Source organism: Buteo buteo, chromosome 11, assembly GCF_964188355.1.
Source record: "Buteo buteo chromosome 11, bButBut1.hap1.1, whole genome shotgun sequence".
In the NCBI taxonomy this organism is placed as follows: domain Eukaryota; kingdom Metazoa; phylum Chordata; class Aves; order Accipitriformes; family Accipitridae; genus Buteo; species Buteo buteo.
The window spans coordinates 32579723-32602610 of record NC_134181.1 but is presented as its reverse complement, the minus strand read 5'-3'; the positions used below and the strand labels follow the sequence as shown (position 1 = coordinate 32602610).

General features: G+C 40.9%; 1 protein-coding gene and 1 long non-coding RNA gene across 3 annotated transcripts in view; one reads left to right on the top strand and one right to left on the bottom strand.

Moving 5' to 3' along the window:
• TMEM132B (transmembrane protein 132B) overlaps window positions 1-22888 on the bottom strand; it is a 259623-nt gene that overhangs the window by 13364 nt on the left and 223371 nt on the right. The gene's annotated exons all lie outside the window — the stretch shown is intronic.
• Window positions 3-21746, top strand: LOC142037248 (uncharacterized). Of its 2 annotated transcripts, none has more exons than XR_012652314.1 (3): window positions 3-112; window positions 614-726; window positions 21587-21746. It is a non-coding gene; the product is annotated as an uncharacterized LOC142037248 (long non-coding RNA). The 2 variants fall into 2 exon arrangements; XR_012652315.1 differs by lacking the exon at window positions 21587-21746 and adding an exon at window positions 1571-1683.

Genomic DNA, 22888 nt, shown 5'->3' with positions numbered 1-22888 from the left:
TTAAAAAAAAAAAAAAAAAGAAAAAGAAAAAGGAAGATTAATTAGGAAATGAATAAAAGTTCCTGAGGAAGCACGAGGAATGATACATCAGTCCAAAGACAACACTGATAATGTGAGTCATGCATATTGCATTTTCAGTTTTCTAATTAGTAGCAAACAGTGATAAATGGACCCCAGGGAAACAGTTCTGCTTTCCTCAATGGATACTACTCAAACTACAAAAATAATTTAATGATGTTATATAACCTATGTGAATCTTTTATACTAGGCAAATTAAACTCTTCATGAATCAAACTCCATGTGCATCAAAGTTTATGTTTACAACTTGCTTAAAGAACCTGGGAAAAATGGGGCCATATGTTACTAAGAAAAAGACTGACTCAGAACCATAAAACAGAATCCTTTCCTTTTTCCTTGAGCACTGTACTGCTGAAAGACAAAGATCCCCTTATGGCTCATGAGCAGAAGTGCAGCAGAAGCATTAATTTTTAGAACTTCTCAGTAATTGTTTTGGCAAAATGTCTTCATAGTTGCTTTGTGTCCTTATATGAAATTACTGCCAAAACTAGCACGTGGGCTCTATAGTATAACTCATCTACCCTCTTGGTTTCAGGAATCCTTTGGCACAAAATCAAGGTCCTGAGGGCAGATCCTATTATATAAAGAAGATGATGTAGCAACGCATTTGACCTGAATCCTGGAAAAACGGAACTCCTTCTTCATGAGGTACGTTGTTTTAATATATTTATGAATGCATGTGTGTATACTTTTAGATTTTATATATATATATACACACACTTTTAGATTAATGTATAACATTTTTGTATATATCTATATGCACGTATATATGTGTATGTATGTACATGCATATGTACATGTATTTGTATCTATATACAGGTTTGCATTCTGCTTTGAAGAGAGAGAGGGGTGATGGTCTCCAGCAGAGTCCGTGTACTGTGGTTTTAATCTTTTAAAACCATGGCTTATGTGATGTAGTTGTGTTGCTGAAATGGACTTTGTTCTCTTGTCAGGACTGTTCTGTGTCATGTTGTATAATGTATTGGGACTCAGATCTGAAGGGATTCTGGCTAAGCCAGTGATTAAATTCTGGTTTACTGGAGTTACTGAGATAACTCATGTAGACTTCAGTGGGGAATATGCTGAAATACAGGCTGATTTTGCTCTGCAAATGTACCTCAAATCTTTTCTGATCTTAACAGGAATTAGGGGTTACTGAGCCAAGAAAAACTACAGAAAATGTGTAGCAGCCGTTTTTTTCCTCAAAGGCAGTCCTCACATATGACTTTGAAATTAAGTTTGTCTTGCTTTAAATCTCAGAATAATCTCAGGTTTTCTCTTGAGCTGTAATGTGGTATATTGCTGTTAGATGGACAATACCCGAGTTCTACTATCACTATGGAGCACATTTAAATAACAAAATTTTGCCTAAATGGGTCTCATAATGCTTTTAAGATTTATAGGCAACTTGCCTAAGAATCAGCTACTTTCAGAAGCAAAAGAATAAAAGCAACCTTTATGCAGGTTATTCGGTGACAAGTTTTATTTCCAGAATTATTGTGATGTCATTGAAAATTATGGCAACTCTCAAGCCAAGCATGGAAGGAGAAGCATTTGGGAAACATTGTGCCCGCTGAGCTGTTGGTATATATCCACTGAACATCGACCATATCAAATGACTGTTTCACACTTGGTGAGACCATGCAGCCAAACTTTTCAGATTGTCCTTTTTATAACATCACTGTACCACTAACGTCATTCTCCTATACTGCTTATTATTAGGTAATAGCTTTGCTAAAAATATTGTCAAGCGCCTTGAAATTCTTGTTAGAAAAGCTCACTGTCTAATGTTTTTCTCTCCATATGCAATACCCATATATAAAGTAAAAGAGCTGCACTTCCACGTTTGCCATTTTCAAGTCAGCTTCTGAGATCCTAATCAATGTACTGAAACTACAATCAATTGCTTTTTTACAAAAGGACTAAGCCAGGTTGCAAGGGATAGGACAAAGGAAACTAAGTCACTCTTCTGGAGAGAATATTCCTTCCACATAAATGCTTAATGAGTACAAGAATTTAAAAAAAAAAAATTACCTATCTGATAAAGAGCTTAAAATGGACTCCAGGCTCAGGAGTACCACAAGTGAGATGGAACATACTCAGAATCTTTGTTTCCCCTTCATAATGTGTCACAAGTGTCTCTGGAAAGTTTAAGCACATTAAGCAAGCCCATTAATTGAATGAGTAGTTGAGATTCTAAATCATAAAGCCTACATCTAGGGAGTTTTGTGAGAATTAATACAAGACAGAAATAATTAAGGAAACTCAGAGAGGGAGGGATAAACATCAAGACCAGATCAGGGGAATAACTGGTATCTGACATGACAGCAGCTAATATTTTAGATTCTCTTCTTGCTGCTTAAAATGTTCTTGTCTTCTTGTCAGCAGGCAAGAAAGGTGCTAAATTAGGTAACCAAAAGATGGACTTTAATTGTAGCTGTAAAAATATCAGGCTAGGCTTACAAATTTCATAGATTATATGTCTAGACAGAGCCATTCAGTCATTTATATACTGACCAAGATGTAAATATACATCAGTATATATAATTATGCTATAGAAGTTCACCCAGTAGTCTTGTGTAGAGTTCAGAGCTCATGTTTCACTTAAGCATATCTTCCAGAAAATAGTCCAGCCTTGGTAAGAAAACTTGAACAGACACGTTGTTATTTCAGTTCTCTGTCTGGAATTTGGGTTTACTCTATTAGGTACAAGCAAACCAAAGAATTTAAAGGAAAATTAAATTTGTGCAAATAAGGGCAAAAACCACAGCTGTCAGCTGAATCCCATGATAAAGTATGTGAAACCATGACCACTGTTAACCATTCAGGCTAGACTAAAGTTCACCTGAGGAAGCCTCTCTTACACTCAAATCCATTTAATTACTGCCAAGTTTCATTCACTACACCTTACAGCAGTTGTTACTTGAAAGTAGATTTGGTTCATCTGAAGGGAATGAGAACCTTGAGCATGTATAGAAAATGCCCAGCACTCCTATTTCACTTGGGATCTACTACAGACCCAGGACAAAGAATTCATTTCATCCAGGTCTCAGATGAGAGCTGTGATTTCATGCTAACAGCACCCTGACACTCCTCCAAAGTGAAGAGGGAATGAGAAGTACATGTTGAGCTTTGGGGACTTGGTGCCAGCTGTATTCTCTGGCTGATGGCCTACTGCAAATGTTCCCCTTCACTTTCTCCCCTTTCAAGTCTCCTCGATACTTTTCTGGTCACACTCTGACTGCCAGAAGTGGCTCGTGATGCTGCTGGAAGGGGAACTCGTATGACTTGCTGCTGCAGTTTGGGGAGTGCATGCCTGTTTACATCAGAAGGCGTTCAGGTTCTCCACAGAGCAAGCTCTGACGCAGCAGGGCAACACAGGCAGAGTTACATTAGCAGGTGACTTAACATACAGCTTTCTTTTGAGCTGCTGGTTGCGAGGGAACAAAGAGGGAAAATGCTGTTAAATCACTCCTGCAAACACTATACAGTGAGAAGACACAGCAAAAACTTAGAATGCCACTCTCTCATCTAAAATGCACAGAGCAAGCCTGTTAAAACAGTCTGTCGCTATCCATTGTCAACTGCCTGACAAAATCAGAAAAGTGCTATTTGAGACAGTTTGCAACCAGGAGGGCAGGACGGCCAGCAATGTGCTCTGGTATGCAGGTCAAGAGAAAGAGAGCTGCAATTAACCTCTCCAGGCTTTGAAGCAGGTGGTTGGCTCCAATCCCCACAAATAATTGTAAAAAGCACAATTTGCTCTGTACAGCCTGTCACAGCCTTCTCGTTTTAGACTAATCCAGTACAAAAGTAGCTAGCAGTCCAAAAGAGTAATTGGGAAAGCATTTGATGTTCAGGGCAGCAAAGGTTTACACACCCTTTGGGTGAACAGGTAAAACAGAGGGAACGTGAACTGACAAGAAAACAAATAATGCCTGCTGCGTGGTTCATCTTTACATGCAGGTTTGATTCCAAAGCTCATACCTTACCCTCAGCTTGCAGATCATTTTGTAAAGAGACTGAATGAGATAGATGTAAAAGAAAACAGTCGCAGTCCTTGTGGCTGTTAACCACTCAGGAGTGTTTCAGTTGTTTAACTTTGCTGCTGAATGCCTGCTTGGCACAACCATTTTTTCCCCAGCACTCTCTTGGGTAGGAAGAGAGAGCAAGATGGCTTCAGGAGAGGCCTACCACACGGGCACCTCCAGTTGGCAGCACTTCAGCACTTCCCCAGACCATACCTCATCTCCAAGTTCATCTTTTTTCACCTTCAGACATACACTTCTCACTGATATTTATGTGAATGGTGTGTGCGCACACAGCTGTGTATGAACAGGTATAACGAATTTTAACAGAAAAACTACTACCCAAAGGAATTAATTCTGTTTAATTTGGTATGAAGCAGCAGTGACAAAGTAGATGTAAGAGTGGTACCAAGTACAATGCTAAACTGTCCTATGGCACTTTTCATCTGTGACTTTTTGACAGACAAAAACCAAAAGGAGGCTAGTATTTTTACAACCCATTTGTAGAAGAGGAAACTGAGGCACATACAGTGCGTATCAGAATTGGGTCTAACACACAGTCTTTTCAGCTGAGAGCTATAGCCATTTGGTTATCCAGTCAGGTCCCCAAATGATTTAAATTTGAAGTTCAAATTCACCCTTGGAAAGAGGTCCTTTTTATACTTGCTTTCACAAGAGCTTTCACCAGTACTTCAGCAGAACTGGCCTTTACAAGAAGAGTTTTTGCCTGGAGTCAAGATCTACTGGCATTTAAAAATACTTAAGTTTAATAGGACAGATGTGCAGACCTCTTCAGTTTTGTAACCCTGGTCTTTCAACAGCAAAACCCAATCCTATTCCAATCCCTGCCCGAGACAACGCTATTTCTGATGTCCAGCATACAAGGCAGAGCCCAGAACACGGTCTGGCTGCAGCTACCTAAGTCCTCTGCAAACAGGCCCTCCCACCATTGGTGTCGGGAGCCAGAGCTCTTGTGGAAGAGGAGGTAGGAATGAGACATCAGCGAACTGTGGACATTTATAAAAGGTCAAAGGAACAGTGCACAGTGCTGCTTTGCAGTGAGTGTGTAAGGGATGCAAAGTCTCATTATTGTGGCTGAGGCTATAAAGAGAACAATTGTAACAAGATTTTAAAGTAAGTGAATGGTGCCTACAGTAAATGGCTCATTCTCATAATAATCTTAAAACTGTAATTTTGTGGTATTTCCTGAATGCCGCCTTTTCCACCTTTTCTGTGGTGTTGTTCCTGGCATTGTCTTGTTAGCCCATTAGGAAGGACTTGCTGAGCTACTTCAAACCCTTACACTATGTGTTTTGATTCTGCCTCTTGCATCTTTTTATATGGCCACAGCATGGCTGTATCAGGTTTTTTTCTGTTTTGGATAATTTTCTACTTTATTTTTATTATTGCTACACGTTTGCTTTAGAAGCACAGTCTGAAATTACTTCCTCAGCCTGAGGAATCTGGCTTAGTGTTTGGGTAATAGTTGAAGACAAACAGAAGGATTATTCTTCTTCTTACTTTCTTCTTTCTCCCTCTTTCCAACAGCTAGTTACTTCTGTGCCTTCCCTGGCTCCTGTCCCCTTCTGCACTATGCACTGCCTGAGGCCATTGCTGGAGTCTCTCCTAAACCAACAAAGGGATGGAAAGATATGCCTCAAGTCTTGAGACAAATAAACAAACAAAGGGTTTTCCCAAACCCTTTTCAGCTAAGAAATGCTGTTTTTATTTAAATTCAGAATTATGCCTGATAGTAGTCAGTCTAGAAAATGTCAGATTTCTTGTTTTGGCTGTAGTTGTATGTTATGTCATGAAATGTTAATTATTCTAGTGCACAATATTTGTCCATATGCACGTGTCAAGTGATAATATAAAAGTAGACATTTTCATTAGATTTTATTCCCCTTTTAAAATTAAAACTAATTGGCCATGGTTGAATTACAGTTCTGCCCCAGAACAACATCCTGTCTCCTTTTGGGCTTGTGTGGCAGAGACAGTCAGTCCGGTGTCTCTCCCTGTGCTGTTAACTGCACGCAAACCTCTGCAAAGCACTTCTGGGCCAGTCTGGGAGACTCGTGTTTTTCCTGTACAGGTGGTAGCACTGCCTTGTGGGACTCCTGCGGTGAGAAGTCGTGTTGTCCACCAGGACCCAGCGAGGGGAGAAGCACCCTGTGAGGAGGAGACATTGCCTTTGCTTCTGACACCCATGCAGCAATGCAGTGCAATGTTCAAAGCAGTCCTTGCATTGTACGTACCAAAGCATTGTATGTGGCCTGCTAGGCTTAACAATGCATTTATTTCAGCCTTTTCCACAAGCGGGGATTTTCCTATGCAGTTAATTCTGGCAATAGTTCTGCTTCCCTCTGCCCCAGCTAATTATGTGTACTAGGGTCTGCAGATATTGTCTCCAAGCAATTTGAGACAAATGGTAGATTAAGAATATACAGAGTAAAGGATGGCAAATGACGTGATGCTGAAATTGAAACTAATGAAAACAGAAGTTTTATTCCCTTTTAATTTTAGACATGTGCAGAATAGTCTTGGAAGTGTCATTTTTGAAACATCTTTTCACGTTAATTTGCTTTTATTGGCAAATCAGTTCTCCAAGTACTGTTCTCTGGAATAGCTGCTGTAGTTTCAGATGTAAGTGTTGGCTATAGGAATCCCTTGAGATATATTCTAAGGTTTGTTTCCTACTTAGAAACAATAGCAAGACTTTAAGTGAAGTATTCCCCATCCCATGTGTTCGATATGTGTTTGCTTTTCATCTTATCCGTGAATAATAAATGTTACACAGAAAGAGTATACAAACTGCATGATTCACTGCAGTCCAATAGCTATACTTACAAATATGAATATAGTACTCCCCCTTCTCTAGTTTCTCCCCCTACTATCAGCTTTCACTGGAGAGCAGGTAAAAACTGAAATATGTCAAGATGAGCCTGATACATTTCCAATGCTCTTCATCTTAAATAGTCTTAAGTTGCAACATCTACTGAGAAGAAAACCACATACTTCTACACTGAAACAAGAAGTATCCCTAATCTTGTTGTTTGGGGAAATTTGGATTGGGGCAGAAAAGTTTGTTCAGGCCCCACAGCACTGTGGTATCCTGTAACAACAGGCCAGTCACATCATCTGTCAGCAAGAATGTATGCTGTGTTTGGCCTAGTTACTTTCAGATACACCTGCTCTTTTTTTAATTACCCCAAGTCTTGATCTTACAACTGCTGAAGTCAAGGCAATTTAATTAAGAGGAGGATGATCAAGCATCAAAGGCCAGAGTTTCAGAGGTTAGCAGGCATTTAACCAGGTAGGTGGAGATTTCCAAAACCACATGAACAAATCCATTGGGAAATCCAGGCCATTTTGAAATTATCATTTTGTAATGGTCATTCTTCCCAGTTTTATTGTTCTAAAGGACTAAAGTGGGAGATTCAAAACTCATGTCTGGACTTCAAGTTTCTCTCGTTGGAGATAGAAGCGCAATCTGACAACCGCTTCCTTTGAAATGAGGAGTTAGTGGGAGCACAACTGCTTCAGCACTCAGCCCAACCCAGACCCAGTTCAAGGCCCATAAGAACAATCCCCATGGCTACAATGAGCTGCACAGAGAACATAACAGATACAGATAATAACAATATCCATAACTGTGTTTGCCAGACTGGGCCTATCCTGAAGACTAATGACAGTGGTACAAAATACAAGTTTATACTTGGGTCTGAAATGTAATGACAAGGAGTTAGGAGCAAGATTGAAAGGAAAACCCTTTGTCCAGGAAAGCACAGATTTGGAAAACCAGATAATAAACTGAAGTGCTATGTGTTCAAGAGACCAGAAAAGCATGATGGTCTGAGTGATAGGCTTGTGGAGGGGATTATCAGTTACACAGATGCATAGAGCTCCACATGGACAACATGAGACCATTTTAAGAGCAGCTCAGCAGCAATAAGCACAATAGAATTAGTGATACCCTATTGTTTTATTGAAGAAGCCTCTGCTCATTTTCTCTGTAGATGTCACTATTTAACACTGCTGATGAAGAGAAGCAGGATATTGGGGGAGGAGGGAGATGAGACTAGGTATAGCTTGTAATGATGTGAATGGGTATTTGAAGTTTTAGAGTGTTTTTACCTTTTAACCCCCATTGAAATGCACTGAACTAGAGGGAAGGACAGCACTGAAGACATTAACATTTTGGTTTAACAATAGAGACAATTGCTGTGGCTTAGAAAAGGTGCAATGATCCATGAATGTACAATGAGAATTTAAAAACCTGCTATACTGAATGAAGTGTGCACTATTCAAAAACTGTTGATCTATGCAAAATTATTAAACAACACATGAGATCTGCCAGGATTTCAGTCCCAGGTGCAGAGCAGCTGCTCTCATTCACTTTCCGGCATGCCGTGCAGGGGCGTTCCTGCTGGAGATGATAAGTTTGGCGGATGCACAGGTTGAAAGGGGAGGACCAAAGAAGGTGGGTGTGCTTTCAGACTCCAGCCTGCTGCTTGGCCTGACTTAATTCAGGCTCAGTAATAACTGCTGTGCATCCACAGCGGTGGTGCAGCTGCTAGGAAGGGCAGATGCTCTGGCATTTCGTTCTTATTGATTATGTAGAGTGAATACTGAAAGTGATTGGGGGCCAGCTAATAGCAGTACACGGTGGCTGCCAAAATGTTCTCTGCTCCATGTACCAAGTTCCTTTACTAATCAGCTGAGCTTTTAATTGCACTTTTTCTACAAAAATCAAGCTGAGGAATTCTGTTGGAATTAAAAGTTACTGTTTCTGCTCTCCCACTGATTTACCATCACCATGTACAGATTAAGAAAGAGAGATCATCTTCATTAGGTCAAATCAATGGCTGTATTAAGATGCTGGTGTCTTTGGAAGGTAAGAGAATGCCTTTGTTCACAGTACCTGGAATAGATAGTGGTTGGTCCATCAGGAATATCAGCTCCCCTGCACAAGAAGAAATGATGCTTGATACTAATAACTAAAAGATAGTGGTGGCTTTGTTGCTATTGGTCTTAGCCCAGACATTTCTACAGTCGGTTGGGAAGCCAGATGGGACTCTACTTTGACGTGTGAAAGAAAAATGGGATGTAACTGGTAGGGGATACAGCATGCCTGTTTTTTAGGTTTGCTCCAACCCTCGTTGAAGTAAATGAGAGACTTTCTACTGATTTACTGGCCTCAGACCAGGAGTTTTAAAGGATGCAGGGACTTCACTGTCTATTGTAATGCAATGACAGCCAACTGTGGCACAAACTCAGAATTGGGAGCTTTTTAAGCAGTGTTTTTTCAGAGGCTTAAGTTCTGTGGTATATCATCCTTCAAGTTGTTTGGACAAACTGCAATTATCTCTTTATTGATAGAGCAGCAGTTCCACTGCCAGGATGCAGAAGAGCAGGTGCACATGAAACTTATCTCATGTGGTTCAAGCTCATTTAAATCTCAGCACAGTTTGTGTTTGGGGGAAACTTCAGGAACACTTTTTTTTTTTCATTCAACCACTACTTTTGTTGGTAATGAGAACACATGGACCAGAGCTCAGAGCAGGATCTCCTGCTTCCTTGTCCATTTGCAATTGAAATTGTGCCAATCCTATTCTTGCTCCATGAGTTTGTTTCTCTTAAGCAATCTAGTATGCAAGTCAGCATGGCTTCTACTTGCCTTGTCACCATGATGCAGTACCTCTCCTAGGCTAACATCCTTCCCAGACAGGCATGCTTATCTCTAGATAGACATCTTCACTCTTTGCACTGAGATAAAGGATCTCTCACCAGCACAAATTCTAAGCACGTGCTTGTCTGAGGTGGCTTTTGCTTAAGTGTTTGATCCGTAAACTTCTGCAGATTAGGCATTACCAACACTTGAAACATCCACGTGCTTCATATTCATCAGTTGGTATCCCAGAAGGGATTAAGAGTTGTTTATCTGGTGAAACCCTGGCATATGGTGCCAGCTCTTTCTTGCACCAATTCTAACTGCAAACACTGAACCTGTTCTGTAAAAATTGTTAATTAGGTGAAACTAACATATGTTTGAGCTATAAGCTAATGTGGGTTTTTTTTCCCCTCTCTCTTTTTTACCCCCACTTGAACTACTCACACAAATGGGGTTATAGGCTGACAGAATAATTTACACATCATTGAGAAAAGTAAGAGGGGAGAATATTCAGGCAGATGTAACATACTTCAGTTCCACTGAAGTTCTTTGTAAAATAATGGGCTTTAATGGTAATCTTCTGTGTACTAAGTAAACTCAGTGTTCGTGATTCACAGCTCTAATCCCTGTGACTGAAATTTAAGATCTAAGGCTCCATGAAATTAAAAGCAAAAGAAACAATTACATGCGTATTCATTCAATTTCATGTATTGCGTATCCTTCAATTTTTCCAATGAAATTTTAACAGGGGAAATAGAGATTTCTAAAGAATATGTACTTGAAAAAAACCAGCAGGTCAGTTGTAACTGCTGAAGCTAACCAGCTCTTCTGTGCCTGCTGGTTTCTTGATGTTCCTGGAGAATGCAAGTCACCTCCAGATTTCCTCACCTCCCACAAATATTTCATAGATCCTACAACACAGTATGCAAAAAGCTCAAGGACGTTAAGTGTATACAGCCCTCGTGTAGGACACTGGCCACTCAGCCCTTCCCAGCTGCACAGAAACACTGTGGAGTAAATGGGGGGCTGCTCACAACAGCACTGCACATAAAGTCCTTGTGCTGCTCCTGGACTACTCTGTAGGGGAAAGGAGCCCTAAATGCTGCTTCTCCCACTGAAGGACAACTGCACCCCTTCCCTATGAATGCAATTTGAATATATGGCAATTACAACAGCACTGTAAAGACACAAGCCCGGAAGACAACTAGACAGCCAAGTAATAAAGCTTGTGAGCTTAACATAGAATTAAGAATAACGTGGTAAGTCATAAATGTTAGCCACACCGATCTACCCTTTAATCTTGTCCCAGTAATGAAAGGATACACCATCCTTATCCCAAAGGATCGATAGAAACCCAGAAAAAAATCCAAAAAGAGCTTTTAAATACACAGAGTACACTTTTTTGTGAAGAAAACTCTGGTCCTATGCCTAGATAGTAGTGCATTGACATTCATAAGTCTTCCCAGCTAGTTTTTAGTCTATGCGCAACAAATAATTCATTAATTAGTAAAAAAGGAAAAAGGGACATTCAGACAGCAAACGCAGCCAACAAAAGCAGCCCTCAAACTGCATTCATTCAGCCAAGTGCCTCAATAAAATTATTTGGAGAGCATGTCAAGAGCCTTTACCTAAAAAATTACCTTCCTTCTCTGGTCTTACAAGACTAGACTATACTAGACTGATTTATTCATCTAATATATGATGATGCAGAAGATCAACATTAGGAGAGAGTTCCCTATTCAATAAATGGAAGAAGCCAAGCAACATGGATGGATATAATTCAAAGAATCAAATTTAGATATATACAAAGATGGTGCAAGTTCCTCGCATATACAAGACAGTCAAACAATTTCTAGACATGACTAGATCACACATTCTGTTGCACTGCATGCACTACAGTCCTGTTAATGCTTGTAATTTTAGCACAACACTCAAAATATTTGGTGCTTTCTATGAAAATTCCTATTCCTGGAGTCATATTAGTCTGCAAAAAACTGAACTTAATTTTTCAAATGGAAAAAAAACATCTAGCTATAGTGGGTAGTACAAACAGTTTCAAAATGTGGACTCCCTAAAGGCTGAAAATACAGATGGGCTCCAAAACGGCCCCAAAAGTATTCTGAACCTGATTTTTAGCCAGTGATGTCACTTTTCTGGAGGGAGGGTCTGTGTATACCTGTGAGGCCAGTATTGTAACTACAATATTCCTATATATCATGCATAGCAAAAAGCACTTTTTCAGTGACGGCAGCATTGTAACAATACAGGGGGCTTTGTGTAACAGCACAGGGAAGATGAGAGGAAAAAAATGTTCATTGGCTACAGAGGAGCAGATGGTAAAGGTAAAAAGGGCAGTTCTGCTCTTTCCCGTCATCTCCGTTCCTGTCCCAGGTGTCCCAGCTCCAATGCGAGCACTGGCTCTGGGAGCTTCCCACTGGACTGTGCTGTGTCAGTTCCTTGGTGACTGCTTGTGCTGAGCTGTGCTGCTGCGGACGGTTACTTGCAGGGAATACTATTGGACAGTCACTCAGGGAAACAGAGGGAGGTCCTTTAGGATGAATGCACTGGAAAGAAAAAAGTCTCAGTGTATCAAAAATACGGCCAGATTTTCATTCAACTGTACAGTCTTGGGGCTCTTGAAATTGTCAGGAAGTGACTGAATGACACGGCAGATCTTTTCCAAGAAAATATTTAATCTCTCTTTAATGTCAGCATGACACAGTCATGAGACTTAGCTTAACTCCTTAATGCAAAGTGCTGGATTTGCTTCTGTATATAAACAGATCTGAGATTGCGCTGAAGATGGCATGTTTCAGTTGTGACACAGCCTCGACTTAGAAGCTTAAATTCTGCATATAAATGCAAAGGAATTACTATACCATACATACATAAGCTGCACCTCAGTCAGATGGAATCCCTTGAAAATAGGCCCCTATATAACCCACTGTGTCTGACAGCTGTACACCTACAAATACTCCTACTCCTAGCTAAAGTTTCTTGCCAGACCAGGGGAGGAGAAATCCAAGGCAAAAACAAAGGAAGCTTAAGGATAGAGGGAACAGCCTGTGTGGGATCAGAGGCAAGGGAGCCAGAGGGTGCCTTGGGGCAAAGCTCCCATTGTGTGACCCACACAGGGACAGCACTTGCACTGCTTCTGAGTCACAGGGGGGTTTACAGATAGCTCATGAGTTACAAGAATGAAAATCTGATCTGATCACAGCAGCCGCTGCCTTTGTGTTCTCCACCTGGAGCAGGAGAGGAGGGAATTGTCCCTCCAGTGCAGGAAGAAGCATGGAGTGGAACAGAACAAATCCTGCAGGAGTAGCCGTGTTTGGGGAGAACACTCAGGGTGAAGTCTGCTCTGTTGCTGCCTGTTATTTGGCTTTTATTGTGTTGATAAATCCTAACAACTCCAACAAGGGGGAAAGCAGCACATCTTGGCTAGAGTGTCTATGCAGAGCAGAATAAGAAAATGCCTGGTGCAATTGTAATACAAATGTTTGGCTACTGCATTGGTAGTAACGAATATGTTGTAATGAAGATGGAAATGTTTCTTCATTGACGTGCACCAATGGTGTTAAGTGGTCTCTATCTAAAGGGTCTGCAGGACTAAGGGGCTGCTGACATCTCCTGCTAACTCCTCCCACCTTTCTTCTTCTTTCATTAGCATGCTGGAGCTTTCGACCTTTAAGTGTCTTCAATCATGGGCAAAGGACAGTGTTAAGGAAATGGCATTGCCACAGATGACATCTTTCCCTACACATTACTACCGAAACATGCAGTTCAGTCCCATGTGACACATACCTGCCACAAGTCATTGAATGGTGTTTCTATTTCTCTAGAGGTTCTCTGCTAGTCATCTCAATGTATTTTACAAAGAGAATTAACTGTCATAAGCCTTCTTTTTACCAAGAAGGGAACACAGCTTGTTAAAACCCTCAAACAGAAGAGGAGCCCTGAGGACACATGATGTGTGGCTCAGAAGTAGCTTTTGGGCCGGTGGCCCTGTACTGAGCAGCCCAGGGTTGCCAGGTCCAAAGCTCCCGACATCACAGCAAAAAGACTGCTCGGGGCTGCAGACATAAGGACTACTATGGTCTGCAAAACACATAACAGACCACAGAGTTTTCTCTTTTGAGGAGAATTTTTTAAAACCTGCTAATCACAGCGAGAACAAATGTCAAAATGCCTACATTTTGGATGACACAAAACTTACCTACCTTTTTCCACAGACCTCTTCAGAAACCATGACCTATCAAAATCAATAGTTTGCTACTGACTTTAACTTAAAGGCAGAGATTGAGTTATCAGAAAAAATCAGTGTAATGCTACCTGACTCCTCCATTGCTCTCTTCACTGCATCATCTTTGCCCCAAAGCCCATATGACCTGGGTGGACTGAGCTTCTCTCTCACCAAGTAAGACCCTGTTAAAATCCAGCTACAAATGAGTGTTCTTCCTATCTGTCAAGTCTTTCTCCCATCTACAGCCACAGTGCATGTACTTGTGTGAACTCTACCTAAATGCCAAGGTAGATCTGTAAAGCTCTTCAGTTTCCCCACTGAATCTGGGCAAAAATAACCGTTCCAACTCATGCATGAAAGATAAGTGACAAACCGCAGAGTGCTGCCATAAGTTTTCTGTTGTACTTTTGGATTTTTCTCTTTTGGTTTGTTTTTAACATCTTCCCTTAGGGCTGTGTAGATACAGAAAAACATGCCACAGTCAAAGAATGTAAAAAAAATGGGAACAGTACAAAAAGGTTTCTTTCTTTTCTTAAAGTTAGACTGATTCACTTTATCACAAAACAAGTATATGTAAAAGCCAAATACAACATAAAAATGTATCCCAAACCCTGAAATCAAAGAAAACATATGAATCCGTTTGGCTCTTTCACTGGCAGTTATGATTTCTCTTTCCTAAGCAGAAAGTCTAAAGGCACATTGTGGACTTAACTGGAAGTTTGTTCAATCAGCAGTGTAAACAAAGGATGGGCAAACCAGGAAAAGTTGCTAGTCCTGATCATGTGCATTTCTTTATATTTCTTTAATGATAACACATTTGCCTAATCACCCAGACATATTCCCTAAAAGCCTCCGGTATAGGCCTCAGGACATTGGGGTTCATTTGAAGACTTTGCCATTGATACAGCATAGATGGAGCCTGACAGCTTCATTAGACGATATCACTGGTGGCTGTCTGCAGGATAAAGAGATGTTGCCACTCCCCATTCAGAGGGTCAAATAATGTCGGAGTTGCAAGCTGCTCGAACACTGGGGCAAAGAGGCGCTTAGACAGTAAATTTGTTGGGTTTATTGCTGTTGTTACACACATAAAGCTACTGAATGCATGAAGATGTAAAAAATGTAAAAAAAAGACAATACTTCCACATTGTGTCTGAAAAGGAAATGATGTCCTTAAAAACAGTGCTTTGTTAAAAATCCCTAAAAAAAGGGATAGGAAAAGCCTATGCTAAAAGTCCCTAGAAGAAAAGATAGGGAAAGCAAAATGGAGATAAACTAGCTAGGTAATTCAAATACAAAGCAGGTTGACAGCACTGGCAAATGTACCTGATCAAGCTGTACATTAGTTAGCCTGGGTTTTGGTAAAAAATGTATTACAATTCTACATGTATTACATGTATTGTAGACTCGGGTCCGTTAGCCGAAGATAAATTCTTTGCCATGGCTGTGACCCAAACTAGGTACTTTAAAGTTAGCAGAGATTTTATATAAATTTTAGTCACATTGCCAGTCCCAAGCAGGCTTACTCAGAAGGATATGATTAGATGAACAACCAGAGAGGTGCAATCCAGATGTGAAGTATTCCATGCTCAAATACAAAAGCCACTTTCACATTAAATCCTAGGTTGTTATCTTACTTTCATCTTCTAGCTTGCTATAGCTACAAAAACCAAGTTAATCTGAAGCACAGGTTTCGTTTTTTAATTAATGTATAATTTTTCTTCTGTACTATTGTTCTCTGGTGACAATTCCTTCCCTATTCATACAAATTAAACAGAGACAATGTAATCCAATGCTATGACTGTCACATTTCTGCCCAAGCATAACACAAATCCTGTGCAACTAATACTGTACCCAGGCATCGCTACCACAGGGTAGCAGGTGCTGTACTATGGTTTTATACTCTCTGTGAAAATCAGCACTGAAGGCTCACTAGATTTTGCCTTTATTTTCTTTAAGAAACTCATGTTCCCCTCTCTTCTTCACTGATGTTGGAGTTTTCTTAATACTGGCTTCTCAGCTGACATCACATGGATTTTATTTTTTTTACAATTGTCATGCTGCAAGTGCACTTTGGACGATGTGATAGGATAGCTCTCATCTCCTCCTCTGTGGCTTCATTTCCTATTTCATCCTGAAATCTTCAAAGAGTTTCTTGCATTGATCTCCCACTTCTGTGGCAAAGGAGGGCTTAGTGAAGTTTTGTCTGGGATATTAACTACACCTCCTCCCAATAACCATACATTTTTTTCTGTCCATTCACCTTATCCTCTAATAGATTTCATATTCTTCCCTTTCAGCTGTTTCTTTCTGCTTTTTCTTTTCAGCTCTTCTTTCATTTTTGTCCCTTTAAACTCTTAGAGCTTATAGCTATGTGGCTTCCCCTATCTGTTTTATTCTCCACACATAAAGACTTTCAAAAGGGGCTTAAGAGAGTGGATCCCCACTTCCTCTTAGTTTATGTTGGTGATAAGTGCCTAAGATGACCCTTTTGAGGCATTTGAGAGCTGGACAGTCAGTGTCTCAAAGCCAAAAGTCTCGCTGCACTTGCACAGAAGCCTGCGATCCAGTGGGATATGCAGCCACAGGGGAGGTGTCACCCCTGTGCCTGAGGAAATTTCAACATCCAAGGAAGGATTATCAAAACCATCTTTCAAAGATGAGCTCTCGAGCTTCTAGAGTAACTGGAACCTCGTCCCCAAAACTCCTGTCTTGCTCAGGAATGTCTTTTACCCCTGAGCAGCTGGGGGCAGAGTCACAATGTTCCTGTGACCTTTGCCCATGCTGCTTGAGCAGCCGACATTGCAACATCCCAGCTTGGGGCTCTGCCTGCAGACATGCTGGAGAGAAAACATGTTCCTGGACATGCACCTATCTTTGACAAAGCCAACAGAGTCTTTCCATTGAAATCGCTTTGGCCAGCGTGGCAGGTACCAGGGAGTTCCGTACATCCAGTTTATTTTCTGTTTGCTAAAGGATGACATGAAAAAGGACAGAAGGGTTCTCACCACTGACATGGTCCTTAAATGTAAGTACTCCAAACTTTCAAGGAGGGGAGAGGTCATGAGTTTAAAGGAAATTATTTCTGCCTGCCAATAATCTCATCTTTATAGCATGACATCCCCTTGCAGCAGGCATCTCCAAAGTCAGTTTGTGGCTACCAAAGCTATTAGATTCTGTTTACTGAAATAACTCTATTTAAAGTCTCATGTTTTATGCAGGTCATAGATGTAGTCCTATTGATTTAACTTGAGAGAGCACCCTTTTTTGTGGTAGTAAGATGTTTGCTTTTCTACACTCTGCTGCCTTCCATGTTGCCTAACATGACAGTCTCTGCAGCGGGCATAGGTCACCAGTTTTCAGTGAACTCATGTTCAGCGCAGGGCATTTGCGCTTACTGATTCAGCAATAAGGGCCATTCTTGTGCAGATTTATTCTGCCTTGCCAGTTTATAGGCCACTTCATTTCTAGCTATGCACTCGGGTTCAAGGGGATTATTCAGCAAAGATTTTATTCAAACTACAATAACCAAAACATACTTCTGGTTTCCTGCACTACTCAAGAGACTGCTATCTAGAAAACACACCTGCACTTTGAGGGTTGCATCTCACACGCTTTACAGTACCTGAAAGGCACTGCGAGAGTCTTCAGAAGCCATGGAAAAGGTTTGGTACAAAGGCTCCATTTCTCATGAGGTAAAAAGGCCAACTCAGTTGACAACAGTTAAGATAGCACTAGTGGGCATCTCCTCTGCCTTGGAAAGCAGCACACGGACAGTGGCTGTAGCTACAGCAAAGGAGTTAGGGAAGGTTGCACCAACATGCTGCACTGAGTTAGGGAGTTGGGAAGGGATGAGCTGATCCAGTCAGTTTCCTGCTTTTCAGGATACCTTATATTTCTTCTCCTTAGTTCTCTTCTTGTCTTTCAGTCTCATCCTAGCCTTCTTTATTTAGAATCATCTTCATTTTCAGGTACCTTAGGCTTTTCCCTGAGCTTGCTGCAGCTTTTTCTGAACTCCCAGTGACAGACAGAAAAACAATTATTTGAAAGACAGGCAGCAGCAGCAACCTTCAAAATCTCTTCAGTCTCACTAAATAGGATCCCTTCCCATCCTGACCCACGGACACACACAATGTCAGCAACCTTCTCCGAGGAGTCACGCTGCTGTACAAATCCATCTGTGTATTCTTCAAATGGGCCAAAGCTGGCGGCATTTTTTTACAAGAATTAAGGAATTCAAAGTTGGCAATAATATATTTTTCCTCAGCAAAATTAGTTACACAAGATGAAAATATCAATAATAACATAAGGCGATTAAACAAGCCACATTGTCAAGTTTGCTAAGAACAGAAGGCTTAGCAAATGGCTGTCTACTAGACTTTAGACAACCATACTCACCAACAACATTGTAAAAAACAAACAAGCTGTAATTTAAAGTTATAGTTGCATGGTATCCACAGAGAGTACTGGGAAACATCTATAAGTTGTGGGCATTTGCTTTATTAAACAAATAGCACAAAAGAAGCCTCCAGGTATCTCAACTCTCCACTGTAACAGTGCTGGCTGGATCCTCCCCATCTCACCATGGTTAAGTGCAATTATTTAGGATCCAGCTGCACCCGTGTGGTTTTCTCCCAGTGTTACATTGCCTAAAGAGACAAAAAGCCATCCCTGGACCTCCACAGGAGAAGGCTGACGGAGATATCGCAGGATAGGCTTTAAGGAGCAGAGACGCAACTCTGGCAGTCTGCTCTAAGAAAAATGCAGCTCCATATTCGCAGCCACTGTTTCCCTTCTACCCTTTATTTGCTTCAGTGTTACTTTGTCCTCACTTATGGTACTCGGGTCCAATCTTCACTCAGTAATTTTGCACGTTTGCTTGGCATTTATAATGCACAAAATGTGCTTAAAAACACAGCAATAAAGGATTTACTCCAAGGAAGGATTTTCTCATTTTACACTGATAATCTTTCATGCTAAACTCACTACAGGTTGGGGAAATCTAAAAGTCTACAGCTTCTGCATGGCAGGGACTATTTAAATCTGCAGTTTTCCAGTATTATTATATTGAAATCTTTTATTTGTGGGGTGGCAATAAAAGATGTGGAGAGAAAATCTCCCCTGGCAACATGTACTTTTGAAAGGCCCTTTCAAAGCAAACATTCCAGCAGTGAGAAATACTTCAGAACACTGCGTTCCGGTCTTCTCCTTCCTTCCCTCACCGCCTCCCCAGCCTGTGCTCTTAGTATCGGAATAATAAATTTCTTTGTGCCCCATCTTATGAAACTGTTTCATATCACCTTCATGCACTTAGCTGGGGAAGACCTCACAATCAAAGGTTATATTCCTTCACACAGCGCTATCAGTATTTTATGTTTCTTTGCAGCCAAGTGTTATCAGCTGACCATATAGCATTCAGTTTTGGGGGAAAAAAAATAATCATTGTATTCTGAAATACTGATTGCATCAAATGGCAACTAGATTGGAAGACAGTAATCACGCTGGGCTCAGGCGATTAAAAACTCGCTTGGAAAATTGGCGCTTGCTGAGCCTCTATGGAAAGAAATGAATTAAGAAGGAAAACAATAAGGAAGGGCATACATTAATTTTGCTCTGCAGTGGATAATGTTGAGTGTAAGAGATCTAAGGAAGAACTGTGTGTATTAAGGATTTTCTCTTATGTTTTAGGAAGAAAACCAGAGAGCCATTGGAGAGGGGTTGCTAATTAAATCCAAACAGTAATCTCAGAAGCAGCAATTGGAAAAGAGCAAATAAATAAAGCATATAAATAGGAGATAGCATTTCCTGCTAGGAACTTATCATTTCTGACAATGCATCTCAAACAATGAACTCCCCCTTGCTGGCAGTCCTGCTGGGCAATCTCCATTCTCTGTTCCCTGGGTAATGTCATTCCCCTCCTCACTGCTAAGCTGCACCAGATATTTGTGCAAGTAACTCAGTGGAGGATTACCTCCCAGAATGTCTTTATTGTAGCAAGCCCTGTGTAACTCTTGTTCAGCTGTGAGATCTGTAGGGTAGGCACTGTGTCCACTTTTATATTGAGTATATTGTCAGCACTCCACAAATAATAAATGCATGCAACTCAAACGCCCAAATCGTCTTCAAAGAAGTATACATGCATTTTACAGCCTTTTCTCGACACTTGCAAGAGTTCATGTATCTCTGCTTATCATTCCCCTGTTTATTACAATACATCCTTTTCTCTGACTCTTGACAGGTTTTGGATCCGGGCTTATGTTTAAGGGAGGTTTTATTCTCCAGCACAGGGCAGCACTGTGTTACTCAGCCCGTAGGACATCACAGGTGCTCTCTAGCAGGAGCAGGCTGGTATTCCCTTTGAAGGAGCTGCAGAGTTCATTAGCTGCTGACTACATGCTGCTAAAATGTATTTTTACGGAGTTGGAAGCCCATATCCTGCAACGCCTCTCACACAAGGAGTCCTTACTCTCACTCACGAAATGGGGCTATTTGCACAATTATTATGGGAGCAAAACCAGAACAGGAGCAAGCATTATAATATCTGTAATGTATATCACATAGATTTTATACAGAGGGATAGATACATCTATATATATAGCATGGATCTGTCTGACTTTGCCCTCTTGGCAGTGTTACTCATTCACTGGTCAGAGCATACCTGCAAGCTCTTCCCGTTTTGAGTGGATGAACCAAAGCAGAGCATTTCACCCCTAAAAGTGCCAGTTGTGTTTACAAAGCCTGCCTCCCATTGAGCCGAACCACCCAAACGCATCAGTCACTCTTCTGGACATCATGCCTCCCCTGTGCTAATTACAAATGCTGGGTCTCGGGACGTTTCCCACCCGGATGTGTCGCCCAGCGAATCTGTCAGTTACTGCCAGAGACCTTTTCTCTGGGCACGTTTTGAAAAGCAGAGCAGGTGCCTGGTGGTTGCACCCCCATTTCAGACTGCTGATGAGACAGCAGTAACCTGTCCAGCCTGGCATGGAGCCCATCCTCTCCATAGCTCCAGAGCCACGGTAGATTAGAGCGGTGGGACTGGAGGGATTCACTGTGCTGCCTGTGGAATGACAGAATAAACCAAGTTTGTAAAAACGTCTATTGGAGGCTGTGTTTTTAAAACATGGCAAAGAAAGAGGTGGGTGTAGAGGATACAGAAGAATGTCAGAGCAGGATTAGACTCTGCTGTAAACTCTTACAAGGACAGACTTCATTTTATATGTCTACTGACCACGGTTACCATGTCTGTCCGTGTGTGTGTGTGTGTATATATATATAAGAAGGGTGTTTATATGCCCCCCCACGCATCTATTAATTTCTATACATATATGTATCTATACATATCGCCTTGTATGCACCAGTATTTTACTGCCTCACAGTTTGCTGAGGGAATTGGTTTTTGTACTGTATGTTTGCTTTTGAATCTAAACTGCCATACTTTTTAAACAGAACCAAGTTTTTGCCATACAGCTGTGAACAGATCTGTACCAAATGTAAAATAAAAATGTTGACCAGCTGACTGGAACGCCGGTACTAAGGTGACTGAAGTTTCTGTTTTTCTTCCAGCGCATGGACTCTAGGAGATGGCGTTGTCAGTGCCAACGGTAGTAGCTGTTTGACCACTACTTTAACAGAAACACACAAACAATATGTTTATTTGTTCTAGAATCGCGGAGCACTTCCAATGCTTTTCCTCAGCAGAAATCCATCAAAGGATTAAAATTAAACAACCTAGTATTTACAAAACAGTGATTCATTTTCATGCTGAATTCAGTGGAAAGCTGCTTAATTCCCCAGCCAAGTGTCACAGAATTCCAAATCTGCCCCACTGAGGAGTTGTAAAATGTGGAGATGATAGATTTAGTTTCTATTTCCTACTGAACAAATGCGAACTTTAAAGTTTTAATCACTGCTTGACACTTCTGATTTTTTTTAAAGATATACCTGTACCATGCTCCAACAGCCTGACTCGACTCACAAAAGCAACTCTCTACCTCTCTAGCAATTAAAGGAAGTCTTTGATGTGGGAGTGAATGTTTAGGTACAGTGACATTAATATAAATCAGACCTTAGGAATCCACAACACAAACCAAAACGCTAAATCCTGCCATTTATTTAACCCTGAAGCCACTGTTCCCACTGAAGCCGACAGGCACTAGAGTGCGTAATGCAAGTGGAAGAAGAGAAAAGCCACACCCCAGTGCGTATTTTCCATCCCCTGTACTTCAGGCAAATGGCAAAAGAAATACCATTCATAACTTCACTTTGTTCTTTCATCCTTATTTAATGAGTTGTCCAATTCATTAATCCAGTATTTAGCTACTATTCTTTAAGGCTAGATTTTTCCCATTCCCCTCAAAATCCCAGATACACCCCAATCCTGATATACAAAGGTACAGATCTGCCTAGCTACATGTTATTTCTCCTCTTGCTGCTGTTCCTACGAAGGAAATCAAAATAGTTTTCATTCTGATTTCCAATCCCATATTATGAGAATGCAAAAATATTAATAATTAAAAACATAGCAAGAAAAAAAATGCCTTCTACCACAGAGGAAAAAGGGAGCTGGTTACTGTCAATGGAAGGTGCTTTTTATGTCAAATAAATTAACTGCACTTCAAAATGATGGTGGTGTGTCAGCCTCATTGTCTCCATCCTCAAGTCCAATTATGTATCTCAAGGGAATGCATCCCAGAACATATTACTAAAACACAGGTGTGGATAAGTTAAACCACAAAAACATATACTCAAGCTGCATTCAAAATCCGACTGTGACCCACAGAGCCAGGGGAATGCAAAAGTTTGGTTGCTGAGCATGCCAATCACTGCCAAGCTGCCTCAGCACAAAGTTCTCTGGAAATAAAGCCT